This window comes from Natator depressus, chromosome 9 (genome assembly GCF_965152275.1).
Source record: "Natator depressus isolate rNatDep1 chromosome 9, rNatDep2.hap1, whole genome shotgun sequence".
NCBI lineage: Eukaryota > Metazoa > Chordata > Testudines > Cheloniidae > Natator > Natator depressus.
Window position 1 is genome coordinate 36,108,176 of NC_134242.1, and position 17,218 is coordinate 36,125,393.

The 17,218-nt window shown below is 45.5% G+C and overlaps 1 protein-coding gene across 4 annotated transcripts in view; it reads left to right on the forward strand.

Moving 5' to 3' along the window:
- Positions 1–6,953: 6,953 nt before the first annotated feature.
- Positions 6,954–17,218, forward strand: part of FAM124B (family with sequence similarity 124 member B) — a 29,943-nt gene continuing 19,678 nt past the window's right edge. For 2 of the 4 annotated variants that reach the window (XM_074963924.1, XM_074963925.1), the window contains exons 1-2: positions 6,954–7,099; positions 12,522–12,553. The gene's annotated coding sequence lies outside the window, so the exon portion shown is untranslated. Of the gene's footprint in view, positions 7,100–12,521; positions 12,554–12,706; positions 14,777–17,218 lie in introns of those variants that run through there. The other 2 variants (XR_012640993.1, XR_012640992.1) reach the window with 2 other exon arrangements.

Genomic DNA, 17,218 nt, shown 5'->3' on the forward strand with positions numbered 1-17,218 from the left:
CAAAGGGGGTTACATATGCAGATTAGTACACTAAATAATCGGCATAAAATGTCACACAAGTAGCAGAACAAGATTTGGCAGCTGGGCTACAAAATTCCTTACCACCCTCCTTCCTGGCGTCAGGCTACAACATTAAAGACGCAATACACGCCATCTTGGGATGTAGCCATCTTCGATGAGGGCAACCTGCCTTCATACCCTTTGGAAACAATAGCCACTTTTAGAGAGAACAGGATTTCACATGATGCCTGAAACTGCTCCTGTGATCTTGTCAAGCTTAAATAACCCAGAGGCACAAACTTCAGGGGTCGTGATAGAATTGTGAGGGTCAAACGGGAGCAACAATAGGTCAGGGCTTGGAGGGAGTCATAGGATGAGAGATTTACAGACTAAGGCCCAGATCTTCAATGGCATTAAAGGCCTACCTCACATTGATTTCGATGGGAGGCAGACGTCTAAATACCTTTTGAGGATCTCACCCTTAGTGACTCATTTCAGATGCCCAGCGTCCCTACAGCTCCAGGTGAAGTGAATGGAAGCTATGGGGGCTGAGCAACTCTCTGAAAATCAGGCCCTATATATGCATTGTTTTGCAAACTGCCCAGTTGAGGTGCTGAATCATCACTTGTGGGCTGATCCTGCCATTTCTGTGGCTGTGCCAGCTGATCCCTGACAGAGAGGGAGTTACAAACAGACTTAGGACAGAGTGGGGCCCACAACCTGGATCATTAATCAGTTGAGTATGTTAATTCTCCCTCTTTACTAGCATGGTATATAATACATGCCTGTGAGCAGTGAAGAAGTGGAAGGATCAGAGAAGGTCCTGATCTCGGCCTATCCAAGGTGTGTAGATATTGCCTGATGAGTGCACAACCTACTGTCTTGCTTGAGCTGTGCTAAGTGTATGGCTGTTTTCATATTTGCTGTGCTTTTACACAAATGCAGTCTGATTCATACAGATCTTCTTCGTAAGTGTCCTAGTTGGGCACAACTTTTTTGCACTGACGTCCGCAAAAACTCCCTTTTTATTTTTGTAGTGCATTTCTGGAACTTCCACAAACAGCACAACAGGCTGCAAATTTTGTCATCTCAAATGTAATTATAAAACGATACACTGCTAATACTGTGCAGTGCCAGTTATGAATTGTATTCCTTTGTGCTTTAAACACATTTGTATCAGTCCCTCCTTTCACGTCCATTTTTAGGTACCAGAATGTACTGCTTTTAGTTTCCTATCCAAATCTCAGTGGAGTTCCTTGCTGATATTAATGTACAGCAGCAATTTGTTGATAGTGATTGATGTATTCTTTATTGAGGAGGGCTGTTTTTATGGCAACAGGCTGCAGTCTTTCTATAATGCTATTTGCACCATTAGAGACACTGTAAATGACAAAACACACACATCTGTCTCATCACAGTGTTATGATCACATTGACTGTTGATGATGATGGATGTTGATTTCCACGTGACTCATTCAGAAATGAATCTATTGAGACACCTAAGAGCACTCTGAAAAGGAGCAAGTATGTATAGCAATCAATAAGGTAATATTAAAACTCTGCACTAAGTTTGGGGAACAGAAACTTGTAGATTGAATTATTCAGAGGATATTTTTAATTCATAAATACATATGATCAACCTTTTCTGTTTCCCTCTAAAGCATAATTTGTGTTTGGTTAATGCATATGTTCAAATCAAGATTGGATGCCTTTCTGGAAGACCTTGAGAGAGGGAGAATCCTCCACTTGCCTTGGTAGTTTGCTCCAGTGTTTAATCACCTTCACTCTAAGAACATAAGAATGGCCACACTGGGTCGACCAAAGGTCCATCCAGCCCAGTATCCTGTCTACCGACAGTGGCCAATGCCAGGTGCCCCAGAGGGAGTGAGCTTAACAGGTAATGATCTAGTGATCTCTCTCCTGCCATCCATCTCCACCCTCTGACAAACAGACACCATGTGTGCCTTATTTCTAACTTCAATTAGTCTGGCTTCAGCTTCCAGTCATTGGGTCTTGTTACGCCTTTCACTGGTGGTTCTTAATTCCTTTTAAAAACATCCACCACAACGGATCCATTTCTGTATTTTCACAGAGTTCACAGGTAACAGCAATTCATGCAAACTTTTTGGGTAAAATTTTCAGAAACTGAAACTTTCAATGCACCTTTGGCTACTAAGTGTCTTTGTCACTTTCGAAAATGGGCCTTAGGTGCTTTTTTAAACTGTTACTCTTTCGGATTTTTTTCAAGAAGCAGCCAGTTAGGGATAGTTTTACAATAAATGCATAATAGAGTACTAAAATGCTGGTGCACAGCTTGTCTAACTGATTTTAATGTCTATTACTTGAATAAATCTTGTTCCTGGAGCTAGAACATGCAGAGATAATATGTTTACCAAGGAATAGAACAGAACATTTATACATGAAAAGATCTTTGAAATGGGTGCATCGTGAGAATTACCCAATAGTTGATATGTCTAGGGCAAAGGATAAATTAGAGACTTATCCTGTACTGCCTTTCCGTTGACTTTAGTAGGTGTTGGCTCTGATTCTTAGGCAAACACCCAGATCCGGAAAGGTATTTTGGTTCCTAACTTCCTTTGAAATCAGTGGGCTATGGAGGTGAGGTTACCCTTAGAAATATTCTGTGATATGTGTAACTCAGAAACTTGGCATGGTCAGACAGTGTTAGATTAAAGGAAGGTCTAGTTAATATTTATATTATTAACCTTTACTTTTATGATTTTTTTCTCTCTCTTTCAGCCATTGTCAATGTGTTTCTACTTCATTTGAGGTGATCAGAATGGAGTGTGGCTGAAGAAGCTGCTAGAGGCAGCCCCGGTAGAGTATTGAACAGGATTGAGCTAGACCCTGATGCTTCCCCATCCGGTGCTCCCATCTCCCCTTGTCTCAGGGAAAGAGAGTTAACAGCTTTGGTACCTGTCTCTAGTGTTACCCTTCCTCATGGGCTGGGGAAGTTCTTGCTGCAGAACTCCCATTGCTTCTCATCACAAGAGCTCTGTGAGAAGGTGAGAAATTCCCTGCTGGCATCCCATGCCAGAGAACAGAAAGAAAGATGATGGGAAATCTAAACCAGGATATAAAGTAGAGAGGGAAAGTGGAAGCAGAAGGAAGACCAAAAACCAGGGAGATGTAGAGTGTTACATTCCATTATAGAATTGTTACATAGATGCTGAAATCCCAGCTCTGCTTGGTCACCGCCACCAAGATTTCTGAGCTTCCCTTTCCTCTGACTGTACTTGTCAAGGGCACTCTGAAACTTGTAGTGCTGTGTCTTTTTTTCCTTTATCCAGATCATTAGCATTTTGGCTCAGGCCCATCTGTACAGGAAGCCAGCTCTAACCTGGAGCTTCTGCCCATACAGTCTGCCCTCTGCTTCCTTAGACACAATACACAGAGTGAATGCAGAGCTATGATCAAACATATGCTTTTTTTATACACTCATGGAGGTGAGGAGAAGAGAACTCCTATAGTTAGAGAACTGCAGCGTGGCAGCAGGATTCTAGAGAAAAGGGTGAGTTGTCTAATCAATGCTTGAAGTAGGAATTAAAAGATGGAGAGTTAGTTTTAATTCTGAGAAAGCTGAGAGAGTAAGCACAGGGATTTCAAGCAATGGAGTAATGTGACTACAAACAAAGTGGCTATGCCAGCACTGAAACTTTTTTAGATGGTCTCCCTGGATTTCTTTCATAGTTTAGCGCTATTTTGCATTCATCCTTTTATACCCATTTCTCTGTTGGACATCTGTTTTTCTTAAAGCTTGCTCTTTAAAGCTCTGCACAATAAATTAATACTCAGCTGTGCTGTTCGATACATAAGTGCTTCTTGCTTCACTTGCTGTGAGTTTCAACTCATTTTCACCTCTCAATATAATTTGAAAGAGGTGTTTGTTTCAGTGACCACTGAATTGTTGAACAGGGTTCCCCAACCTGGCCAATACTGAGGTAAATGGAATGCACTGTATGAGTGGGAAAGAGCAGAGTCACTTCAGAAGTGCAAAAATGCTTAGCGCATAGAATCATCAGACATGACTTACCTTGTGTAGTAATAAAACTGAATTTGCTCCTCCTGTTATCTTTGCTGAATTATTTCACACTTCATATGTTTTACATCTTCCAAGCACTGTACTAATGCTCATCTTCCCAACTCCCTTGTGTGGTGGGGACAGGCAATGTGGTGTGTTGCAAACTGTGTTGAAATTATAAGTGCTCACTTTAAGTTGTAAGGGGTTAACCTTGCCTGCAAGTTGGACCAGAGGCTCTGTAAGGAAGCTTGTGGGCTGGGTCTTCAGCAGTCAGTCTGCAAGAGCCAGTCTGGAGCAAGGTGGGTAGAGTTGTGCTTCTCGGCCTTAGACAGTAGTCTGTTATCTCTCTCTCTCTCTGTAATTGGTTGTGTTTTAGATTTCTGGGTTCGAAGGAATAAAGTAGTTGTGTGCTGCACCCTTTCAGGAAGAGTGTACATTTTCCTTTTTTTCTAACTTTCCGTGTATGCCGTGAATAGAACAGGTACATAGTATTACTTTCATTTTTCAAATGAAAAAACAGAGGCATACCTTAAGCCCCATCCTCAGCACAACACACTAAGCTAGTGACAGAGGCAGAATTAGAATTAATTAGTCCATAGCTGCTGGTCCTGTGTTCAGTCCACATTTGTTTCTTTGTCAGTGAAGTGCCCACTTTGGATAATCAGGAATAGATTAAAGGAGAATCCTTGGATCGAGGACTTGTGCTCAGAGGGGATTGGAATGCAGCAGTGAGTTGGAGGGAGAGCGGCAGGTGCAAATGCCTATTACTTCTAGTTCACTGTCAGCTGGGCTGGGTGCCGTTGCCTTGACTGGATAGGGAGCAAGGAATCAAGTGGAAGGAATACAACTATCTCCCCAAGGAAGTGCTGGGAGGAAGAGTCTACAGGAGAGACAGGCTGGGCTGGGAGGAAATGTTTTGTGTGTTCTGGAGATGTGGGTTAACTTCGAAAGTGGTGGGTTCTCTTTAGCCTTAATCCTCCCTAAATCTGTGTGAATTTCTAAAGATCAGAAATGTCTCTTGGGCAGTGATCAGGGGCAAGTTGTAATATTGGTAGTAGTTAGCTGAGTGGCATTCAGTGCTTTGCATAACAGCACAGGACCAGATTCTGATCTGCTGTAAATCCAGAATAAAGCCAACAGCTTTACTGAAGTTACCCTGGTGTAACTCTGCTCCGAATCTGGCACTTCAGTCATGGCCAAGAAGAATTTACAACAGAAGTCAAATTATCAAAATTCCAGGTGTAAATTTTGCTGGCCTCGCATGGTACTGTGGCTAGGATTTTTACTTTGGAGCAGGGGGTCTCAAACATTTTCATAGTGTGGGCCACCTCTTAAGGTAGTATAACCTAGTAGATAGGGCTCTGATCTGGGACTCAGGAGATGTGGGTCCAATTTCTGGTTCAGCCACTGGCCTGCTGGGTGATCTTAGGCAAATGATTACACTGCTGTGCCTCAGTTTCCCCATCAATTAAAAAAGGGGATAATGATATTGACCTCCTTGGAAAAGGACTTTGAGATCTAAAGATAAAAATGCTAAATTAGCAGTGTGTGTTTGTTTGTTTGTTTGTTTGTTTGTTTGTTTGTTTGTTTGTTTGTTTGTTAATGGAGTGTTCCATAAACCAATTTCCCTTCTCACATACTGTTGGATAACAGCCCTGTAGCAACCACAGCAATTGCATTAGTATTAGAGCTGATCAAAAACCCAAAAGTTTTCCCATGAGAAATTGCAGCTGAAAAATCTACATGTTTGAAATTTTTCAGTTGCAAAATTTGGGTTTCCTGTGGGAAGCTTTGAACTGATTTGAAACCATCAGTTGTTTAATTTGGCTTAAAATATCATTTTGTTTGGTTCTTCAGTTAATCTCTCTCTCCCCCCCCCCCCACCACCTCACCCTATCCCACCCCACCCCACCCCAGATTTTTGTTTTAAACCAACATTTTGACTTAAAATGTTTCAATTTTATTTTATTTTTAAACCAAAACATCCAAACAACACGACATTTTAAGTGTAAAGGAAATAACATTTTGGTTTTGAAATTTCCTGTGAGAGAACCAACGTTTTTGTCTGAATTGATACTGTCCAGGGGAAAACTTTGATTTCCACACAATTGTTTTTTGCAGTGGGAAAACTTTCCACATGAAATACTAGAGAGATAAGGTGGGTGAGGTAAGGTGTTTTATATCAGACCAGCTTCTGTTAGTGAGAGAGACAACTGTCAAGCTTACACAGAGACCTAAGGAAGAGCTGTGTGTGGACTGAAAGTTGGTCTCTCTCACCAACAAAAGTTGGTCCAATAAAAGATATGACATCACCCACCTCGTCTCTCTAGTATCCTGGGACTGACACGGCTGCATCAGGACGAAGAACATCAACTGGTTTTATTTAATATTAGGAAAGATTAAGTGTGTGGGTAGCTGTCTTTAATACAGTGTGACAGCTGGAAAGGAAGAGAAGCTAGCACCACTCAGCCAGGCAGCTCTGCAGGCGCTCTGCGGCTCACTGGTGGTCCATATGCCACAGTTAGAGAGTCTCTGGTTTGGAGCCAGGGACAAGACAGTTTAAGGGGAGAGTGCTGGCCTGGTGGATTTCCCTGGCTGCCTCTCTTCCTCCCCCTTCTTTCCCCCAAATGTCCCCTTCCTACAGCTTATAAATTGACTAAAAAATGTCCTTGATTTGGTTGCAATATTTTATTTCCCAGGTAGCTCCCCTGTCTCTTCCCCATGGGTAAGTCATACAAGCACCCTCCCACCTTTCCTGTTCTCTCCCTGCAGGTATCTGCAGCTGCTGTCCCAGACTCGGATTCATACTTCTCTGGGATGATCTCTGGACCAGGCTTCTAGCTAGCAGCTGCTGGCTAGGGCAGGGGAGGAGCAAGTGGAGAGGAGGGCGTGTGGTGCAGCAGGCTGAAGTGTGACTGGCAAGTCCAGGCGGGGGTAGTGAGGTTCTTGCTGGCTCAGAGCACTGCACCGAGAGCTGCTCTCTAGAGGCCATGCTGCTGTGAAAGAACATCCTCCTGCTGCAGCATGAGTGCCCGGGCTCCAGGGCAGATACTGCAGGGTAGGTGGGGGCTGCTGCTCTTGTGTCTGGGGAGGCTGTGGGGTGTAAGCTGGTTACTAATGGGTTTGTTGTTTGGTATCTAGGTGGCAGAGATCAGACAGTCCTTTCTCTTGGACACTCACTCCTGCTGCTGGCGCAGCTTTACATAACATACGAATGGCCATCTAGCCCAGTATTCTGCCTTCTGGCAGTGGCTGGTGCCAAGTACTTCAGAGGGACTGTACAGAACAGGGCAATTATCTAGTGATCCATCCCCTGTGGTCCAGTCCCAGCTTCTGGCAGGCAGAGGTTTGGAAGTGGGCAGAGATGAGTGTTGTGTACACAGTATTGTAGAACAAGGATTTCATGCCAGTGTGAGTTTAACTCTCTCTGTACTTAAATTTCTTTCTTTGCAGAGGGGTGGGTCTAGTGGGTGCTCGGTAGAACTAGGGAAGGGGGAATGGATGCAGGACTGGCTGTGGAGTGGAGTCCCTGAGTAGTGGAGCTGTCTTCCTAAAGCTTCACCAGCCTCTTTTATCTCTTTGCTACTAGACTGACAGACCTGGGAGCGGGTGTGGGGAATGGAGGCTCTGAGTCGGACAGTAAACTCTTCAGGACCGGACTCTTGCCTTGTTCTGTGAAGTGCCACGTTCACTTCTGGCGCTCTGTAAACAATGGTTATCAGGGGTTGGATCACTAAAACAGTTCTATTACTAAAACTGACAAGTATCTGGTGGCTGAAGCTGGCTCTGAACTGGTCACAAAATATTCACAGACCATGTCCTAGCCCAGCCCATGAATCTTGTGCGGTGGGGACTTGGAAAGCAAAGAATTTAAAATGTCAGACCCAATGCAGCAGGCATGCTATTGTATTTCTCCCAGGAAGGGGGCATTCAAATGGCTAGGTAGATTTGCTATGGGGATCGTGTTTCCTCTTTGCCACTCAGGAAGTTTATTTTAGTGTGTGTGTCTGTCTGTCTCCCACCCCAACCCCATTGGAACTACCTGGATGTGATCCCACTGTTGAGAGCCATCTGAGCACACATAGGATCTTTCCCAGCTTCTTCAGGTTTTACTTTTTAATCAATGAGAAATAATTGTCTTTATTTAAAAACACCTACTGTATCTGTTTCACCCCCTTCTCTAATACTTCAAAATGCAAGGACATTTTTGGCGTTGGGGAAAACTTTGTTCATGTGGGATCAACTAACTGGCTAAGAACATAAGAGGTTACCACGGTAACAAGCTTATTCATTTCCTTTCTGGGGTATTTGAGAAATGTGCCCTTTTGACTTGTGTTTAACTTCCCCTGCTCTAGCGCTTCTCTTCTCTCAGCCCTGCCCTGCAATCTGAGGGTTAATGTAAAAACAAGTGATAGGGCTCTTCACTGATTGTTTTGGCATTGCTCTTGATTGTGAGAATGAGATACATGTTGGAAGCCAGTGAAACCAATTAGTTCACCCGTTGCTGCTCTTGTTGATGTCAAATGCTTAGTGTGGTTTTGATGAATCCAATAGAAATACGGTCTATGCTGCTTGAAAGAGAAGTGAGCTTTATAGTTAAACAACAAAACCAGCATGTGGGGAGAGGACTTTATTAACCATGTGTTAAATTAACAAATTATAAAGCACAGTTTGCAACGTAAGCATGTAGCTGACGCTGTATGTACAAAATATCATTGCAAAACTAGTGTGATACTTAATTGCATGCAGTTGTAGAATGGGCTATTTATGGGGCTAAACCATGTCATGATCTATAGAATCACAGACCTTCTTATACAGGAGGCGTTTATTAAAGAAAGCAGCTAAAACTAAAGACCCAAACAGGCTTCCACTAAGCTTGAGTTCCCACTTTGTTGACCAACTACCACACTTTGGAACTCTGTCCAGCACACAGAGACATCTAGTGGCTGAATAATATACTGCAAATAGACATTGTATTTAAAGCCCTCTCCTCCATAAGTACAGGAAGCCCTGTCTGCAGTAGAATCCCTGTTGAGGAAGAGGGAGAGGAAGGATTTCAGGAGCTTGTGCAGGGACTGCAGAACCCAGCTCCCAAGGGACTATCACCGAGGCTGACCATAGCTCCTCAGGGACGAGGCCAGTGTATCCAGTCCTCAGGCTGGAGTAGTGGCTACAGAGACGTTCCCATTCTGTTCGTGCTCTGAGGACTGTTGAGAAGATCTCTAAGCCAGGTGTTTGGGCTGGTGTCTGGAAACAGGATTTGCCCCTAAAATTAATTAACTAAAAAAAAATGCCATCCCCCACTCCTACACCTACCTGTGCACATGGACTTAGTGTTGCTCAGAGTAATATGGACTCAATTGTGAGTCTCAGCCGCTTACAGAGTAGGACCCTAACCGTCCTAAGGGTGGTGCCCAGAATATGTGCTGAGGGAGCCAAGGACACATTTGTTTAACTGATTCCAGAGGAAGCAAGTAATTACTTCAGAGCTACATGTTAACTCTGCAATAATGGGCTCTTCCTCTGAGGAAGGCATTTGCCTATGAAGGATGTATACTTTTGTGGGGTTATTTCTCAGTGACGGGAAATGTTTCCCAATGGGCTTTTATTAAAATGCTCGTATTTCAGCTCATTTCCCCCCTCACATAGACCCTGTGCCCTAAGACAAGGATGTCAAGACAAGGTGAACAGGATGACCACACGGGTGGCTCTCTTCAGTGGGAAAATGTTGCTAGTGCTGGGGACCTTGTCTATGTTATGCTGGCTTGTCTCCGTCCCTTAAAGAAAAGGTATATCTTCCTGTTGGGAGCAGATGATCAGCCTTTGTTTCCTCCTATCCATGCAAGTTTAACATGTTTTTCTTCTTGCTAAAACCCATTGTAATGTCCAGTCGTATCCACTGTGAATACCTCGGACACCTTTTGAGGGGCTTAACGTACTTCACCTCAGTTATGATGACGACGACAGTTTTTCATTATTTGTATTACAGTGCCTAAAGGGCCCAATCAGGGACCAAGGCCCCACTGTGCTAGGCACAGTCCACACATGTAATAACAAGAGGATCCTGGCCCCATAGAGCTTATAATCTTAGCATATGATAAGACACAGAGAGGCTACAACTAAATGGGGGTAAGGACAAGCTAACAGTGAAATGTTCATGCTTAATATAACTAGCAGCACTTGGAGCACACCACCAGCAGGCTCAGATTCCCCTGCTCTGATTTACGGGACAAGTGTGCTGGCCTCCGAGCTACTCTACATGTGCTTACCGATAGAATTCAAGAGTGAAACTGAGTTGCTCACATGAATCAGTTGTTTTTTCATTAGTTCATGTTATTTTTTCTTGAGCCTGTCAATCAGGACAGTGAGTAATCAGACACGTGCTCTTCAGTAATAATTATTTTAACAGAATCGGCAAGCCGCCAAGCTGCATTCTCTGTGTTTATATCAGGCTTATTAATCACATCAGCTGAAGCATTTGGTTCCTGCATACTGACGTTCCATGACTTTTCGCAATGCTTCCAGAGTTTCTGTGCTGTCCTGTAATTTGTTGCGAGGCGCTGAGGCCAGTTCTGCCTTCAGATACATGAGCACATCTCTCATTAACTCCAGCGGAAGCAGTGCCCAGGTAGCTTAAGTATGTGAGTCTGAGATGTTAGAATGGGCTTCTCCAAAGAAATTGCCCGCCTGCCTGCCTGAAAATTCTCTTGTGTGAAGAGAAACATGTTTCAGAGGATCAGTCTGATGACTAGATTAGGGCTAGGCCTCCCCGTAATGTGTTAGAACTTGTAAGAAGGTAGAAAAGGTACAGAAGGGGTTTCTTTGGGGGACTGGGCATGCGCCAAGCTCTGCAAATACATCCCTATCCCTCAGTTCAAAGGAGGCCACCACAATCACATCTGAGCATTGTTCTTCCCTGCCAACTGTGGGGCCACTGCTGTCTACAGTGCCCTGGCAACATGACTCCAATGGAGTCGTGCTTTCAGGGTTTCTTTCGTTTACAGCAGCCCATGGTCCCATCCATTTGGGGACATTCCAATGGGAAGGGACGGTGGTTGCCGAAAGTTAACACAGCTTGTGGAGGAAGGATGGTCTTGTGTTTAAGACATTCAACTGAGTCTGGGAATCCATTCCCGTCTCTGCCACAGATTTCCTATGTGACCTTATGCAAGTCACTTAATTTATTTCAGCTTGCTATCTGTAAACAGGGTTAGTTGTACTTCCATAGCTCCCAGGGGTGTTGGGAGATTAATGTTTGTGAGGTGCTCAGCTCACTGCGGGGGCAGTATAAGTACTTTGATGGAATATTTTGCCGTGGAGTTCCTCCTGGGTGCCATGCTGTGGTCAAGGGAGGGAGGTGCCACTGAGATATCTGTCTGCCTCTCTCCTTATTCTTAAATCCATACATGGAGGAATGGTTCTGGGAGAATGATCTCCCAGTAACAGTTCTCTGGAAGTGCTTTGGGTTAACTGCCAATCTAAGGTAGTGTCCTTTCTCTGCTTTCAATCATAAGGTAGGGGGGTGTGTGTGTGTGTGTGTGTGTGTGTGTGTGTGTGTGAGAGAGAGCGCGCCTCATGAATGTTGGTGAGGAGAAATGTAGGTAGATATTTTGTATATCACCACAAAAACTGTAAAATGTGCATTCCCAAATGCCATCCCCTGGGAATCTGTTTTACTGATCCCACTTGTTTAATATTAAAGATTTTAATATTGGGAAATGAGTAGTATGAAGGGTCAAGTTACTTAAACTTAAAATGTCAGAGCAAGTTGGTGGTAGATTGGAAATAGAACCCAGGAGTCCTAAAACTCAATCCCTTGCTCTCACTACAGGACATGCTACCCTGATTAATTATTATGATATTGTATTCATTCACTGACCTTATTTCTTACCCTTCCATAGCTAGTAATGGGTGAGAAATTTTGAAACTCCATTAAAAGTGTTCACATTAATTGATTTTAATTGGTAAAGATTTTTTTGCACCTGCTGTGACCTTCTTCCCTTGATGAAATTGCAGGGGCTTGGTAACCTTTCTGAGACAAAGTACATAGCTGTATTGGCAGAAAATGCTATTTCCAAGGTGCATAAGGAACTTGGACCAGGATTAGGGAATTGAAAGCAAGAGGTGAGAACAGACATTGAAAATGGAGTCAGACCAAAAACAAAGTGTTTCGAGCTCAGTGCATTCCAACAGTTCATCTGCAGCTGTGTGACGTGACTGCAGTTGGGAAGCTTCCCACTGTAGAAGGCTTCAGAAGGGAGCATTTGACACTGAGCGCAGATTTTACTTTCCAAAACTGCGTGAAAAATTGAAAGCAAGCAAAAACAGTGGTATCTCAAGAGTGTATAATGTAAGTGATCAATTTTAATAGTGAAGATAGCTATTGACTCATGCAGCTATAATTCATAGTTTGTAGAAGCTTTTAATTTCAAACACAGTTTTGGTCAAAATAGCATTGACCCTGAATTTTGTTTTCACAGATCTCACTGCAGTGGAGTGTGATCAACCAGCAGTAAGTAACTTCCCCCTCTAGATAACGCACTTGTTTATTACATAAATTTAAAAACAGTGGGGGGCAGGCAAGGAGGATAATGCTAATTCAATTCTTCCAAGATTAACTTTCTAAGAACCTTGCTGTACTTACTTGGGCTTTTTCCCTGCTCAGGACTGCACCTTACCAAAAGTAATACCATTAAAGTCTTCTGATGTGCTTCAATTTATGGGTCCAATCCTCAACTGCGTGAAACACCTATTGGAAACAATGGGAATTCAGCACAAGTCAGAACTGCAGGATTCAGCTGTGGATTCTTTGCAGAGAGATGTGTGTTAATAATTCCTAAGCTGGAATGTGTTATGAGGGGCGCTGTAATTACAGTAGTCAGAAAACTGGCAAAACTTTACTAAAAAGTGAATAGAAAAAACAACCCTAAACCAAGGCCATCTTGATCCAAATTAGGGCATGTCTACACGGCGGAGTTACAGCCCCACTCAGAGAGCGTTGAAGGGAAACCGCTGTTGTGTGTTCACACTGTCAGCTGCCCGCTCAATAGCATGTTCACAGTTGTGGCACTTGCAGCAGTATTTGGAGCGGTGCACTCTGGGCAGTTATCCCACAGAGCACCTCTTTCTCTTCTGCTGCTAAGAGTTGTGGGAAGGTGGAGGGGGTTGCGGGGCACACTGGCTCCTGTCCCAATGCCCCATGATGCATTGCTTCACATCCCCGCAATCCCTGTGCTTCTGTCTGCATTTGGAGCCCTCTTTCAAGGGTTTGTGTACTGTGCTGTCTGCCTCTTTGGGCTGCAGGAATGGATCCCGAATCGTTGACCAGTATGCTGCTCGCTCTGACCAACATGTCACGAGTCGCAGTGGAGTTATTCCTTTAACTACAAAGGCAAGAGGAGTGCGACATTGATCTCGCCACACGTACTAGTTAAGACACGAGATTGCTTGTGGCATTCACGGAGGTGCTGACCACAGTGGAACGCCGCTTTTGGGCTTGGGAAACAAGCACTGAGTGGTGGGATCACATTGTGATGCACGTCTGGGATGACGAGCAGCAGCTGCAGAACTTTTGGATGAGGAAAGCAATGTTTATGGGACTGTGTGATGAGCTCGCCCCAGCCCTGCGGCGAAAGGACACGAGAATGAGAGGTGCCCTGCTGTTGGAGAAGCATGTGACAATTGCACTGTGGAAGCTGGCTACTCCAGACTGCTACCAATCAGTCGCTAATCAGTTTGTAGTGGGAAAGTCAACCGTTGGAGTTGTGTCGACGGAAGTCTGCAGGGCCATTAATCGCATCCTGCTCTGAAAGACAGTGACTCTGGGCCATTGTGGATGGCTTTTCACAAATGGGCTTTCCTAACTGCGTAGGGGTGATAGATAGCACGCATATTCCAATTCTGGCAGCAGACCACCTAGCCACCAAGTACATTAATTGCCAGAGGTATTTCTCAATGGTTCTCCAGGCGCTTATGGATCACCATGGGCATTTCACAGAAATTAACGCAGGCTGGTCCGGAAAGATGCATGACGCACGCATCTTTCGGAACACTGGCCTGTTCTGGAAGCTGCAAGCAGGGACTTTCGTCCCAGACCAGAAGATCACCGTAGGGGAAGTCGAAATGCCTATTGTGATCCTGGGAGACCTCGCATACCTCTTAATGCCATGGCTTATGAAGCCATACATGGGCAAATTGAGAGCAGCAAGGAGCTGTTCAACAACAGGCTGAGCAAGTGCAGAATGACTGTTGAGTGTGCTTTTTGCTGTTTAAAAGCCTGCTGGCGCTGCCTCAGTGGGAAGCTGGACCTGGCTGCTTACAATATTCCTATGCTTATAGTCGCGTGCTGTACGCTCCATAATATTTGTGAAGGGAAGGGTGAAAGCTTCACTCAGGACTGGACCACAGAGGCTCAGTGCCTGGAGGCTGAGTCTGAACAGCCAGAGACCAGGGCTATTAGAGGGGTGCAGCACGGGGCCATAAGGATCAGGGATGCCTTGAGGCAGCAATTTGAAGCTGAAAGCCACTAATATTCTTTATGATGTTTGGGAGTGCAGTGCTTGTAATGCTAGGAAGTGATTGGTGCAGACGATGCAATATGTGGATTTAACATAATTGTATGTTGCTTTGCAGTGCTCTTTTTGCTTTCAATTAATAGAAAAAAGATTGCTTTTAAACCAACACAATTATTTCATTAAAAGGCAACAACCAGAGGAGAGAGTCAAACCAAAAAAACCATTTGCACTGAGGGGGAAGGGAAGGTCCCAGGAGGAGGAGGGGTCCTGGGATGGCTAAAGATTTGTGTATGTCCGGGGATCATATCCAACCTCCTTTGGAGTACAATGCAGCGGGTACTGTACTTCAGCAGGGCCAAACTGCACAGCGATGGGTGTTGAGTGCAGTGGGTACTGCGAGTCCGCAGTGCTGGACTGTGAGGGGGGAGGAGTGGAATGCCATGGGTATAGACTGGAACCAGGAGGTTGATAAGAGTGTGTTGGCAGTCTCTGCAGGGCACATGGGAAAGTGTTTTGCGACAGTGGCTGCAGGGGAAGGCGGGTGCAGAGCTGCTTGGTTTGAAGAGCTAGTATTGCCCGGAGCATGTCTGCTTGGTGCTCCATAACCTTTAAGAGCCGCTCCGTGGCTTCGTTCTGGAGTGCCGCGTGCTCCTTTTGATCCCTCTTGTCACTGTCCCACCACTCCTTCAATTCCTGTTTCTGCATCATAACATCACACAGAAAGTCCTCCTTAGTTCTTCTTGGCTGTTTTCTAATTCTGCGCAGCCGTTCAGTCACCAACAACAAAGAATGAGCCTGGGCTCCCAGTGTCATCTCTGTGAAGTTTAAATGCAACATTTTACAGAAGCAGTATTGTTTGCAACACAGAGAACACTGATTCAGTGATTTAAATCAGAGCCAGTACTCTCACACCTCTCACTAACTGGCTGACCCCAGGCAAGCACACATGAGCCACAAGACCCGCAAAATGGTGAGTAGCCGCAGGGTCAGGGTAAATCACTCTTCCCGGACTCTGCTGTACACTGGGAACATGGCTCTTGGGGAGTGCCAGCACTGTAGTCGGGGGCTGATAATCATTCCTGTCCCCACACTTTCCACAGGATGTGATCATCATGGAAGATATTTCGCTGCTGAGGGTGAGCAGGGAATCAAGGGAGGATCTTCTCCCAGCCTGCAGCTTCCACCCCGGCCCTTATGCAGCTCGCCTGTGTGCAGCAATGGTTCCCCCGCCCCCCGTGACATCACAGTGGCATGGGAAAGTTACTGTTAATGGGGCAAGAAACAAAGCAGCTCTGCCAAAGAACCTGCAGCAGTGGATTGCCCAGTATCTCCAGGAGAGTTTCCTGGAGATCTGAGGGATATTCCCGTGAAGTGAGAGAGTCAATCAAACAGCCTGTTTTGCTGCTGAGACTAGGCATACGGTGGGAGACAAGCCTGGTTTCTGCAACCCTCCTGCCCCCAACAACTCACTTCAGCGATTCCCAAAATCAGATCCACTTACCAGGGGCCTCCTCTCCTGTTTGCACTTCACCATTCTGTGACAGCTGTGACTGGCTACCCTCCTCTGGGGTAGAAAAGAGCTCCTGGCTGCATGCATCTCTGGCCTCCAAGTCATCCTCTGCCTCTGGGTCTCCCTCCCGCTCCACATTCTCATCCAAGATTTCCTCCTCCTGGCTCAGTCCACTTTCGACTGGCACTTGAGCCACCGTGGAGGTGGGGTCACCACCGAGTATCGCGTCCAACTCTTTGTAGAACCGGCAGCTCGTGGGCACAGCACCAGAGTGGCGGTTTGCCTTCTACGCCTTGTGGTAGGCGTTCCGCAGCGCCTTCGCTTTGACCCTGAACTGCAATGTGTCCCAGTCATGGCCCCTTTCTGTCACGCATTGCGAAATCTGTCTGTAGGTATCATAATTCCTAGAGCTGGAGCGCAGCTGGGACTGCACAGCTTCCTCTCCCCAAATGCTGATGAGGTCCAGCAGCTCAGCAGTGCTCCAGGTGCGTGGAGCAGGCATGGCCACCTGGCAAGATGCGCTGAGAGCACTGCACACAGCACCAAGCAAACAGGAAGGGGATTTTCAAAATGCCCAAGGAATTTACGGGGTGGGGATGATGGTTGGTCACCTGAGCGCAGGGCAGTAGAATTCAAACCGATGAGCAGAGAGGTGAGAACAGGCATTGTGGGACCTCCTGGAGTCCAATCGCAGCGCTGTAATCCACCAGGGTGTCTACACCGGCACCGCAGCGCAGTAGCCCTGGCGCAGAAAGCTCAACGCCTCTCGTTGGGGTGGGGTTTTTTTACAGCGCTGCAACTGCGGAGTTTCTGTGCACTAAGTGGCTTTGCAGTGTGTACACCTCAGGAGTTACAGCTCAGAAAAACGTAGACTGGACCTTAGAGCGCTGCTGTGCTTTGAGCATTCAGCTCATGAGCTGTAACAGGAATTGTGCAGAACTCAGCCTATACCCCAGGAATGGTAATGCCTTCTCTTTGCCATTATCTTCACTATAGTAGTTTCTTCCTCTTTTTAATCATAATGATATAATATTCACATTACAGGAGCAGCCAAAGGCCCCATCCATGACCCCATGGTGTTAGGTGCTCTATGAAGAGAGAGGTGTAGCCATGATTCCTGCTCGGAGCAGTTTTCTGCCTGCTATTGTGCTGG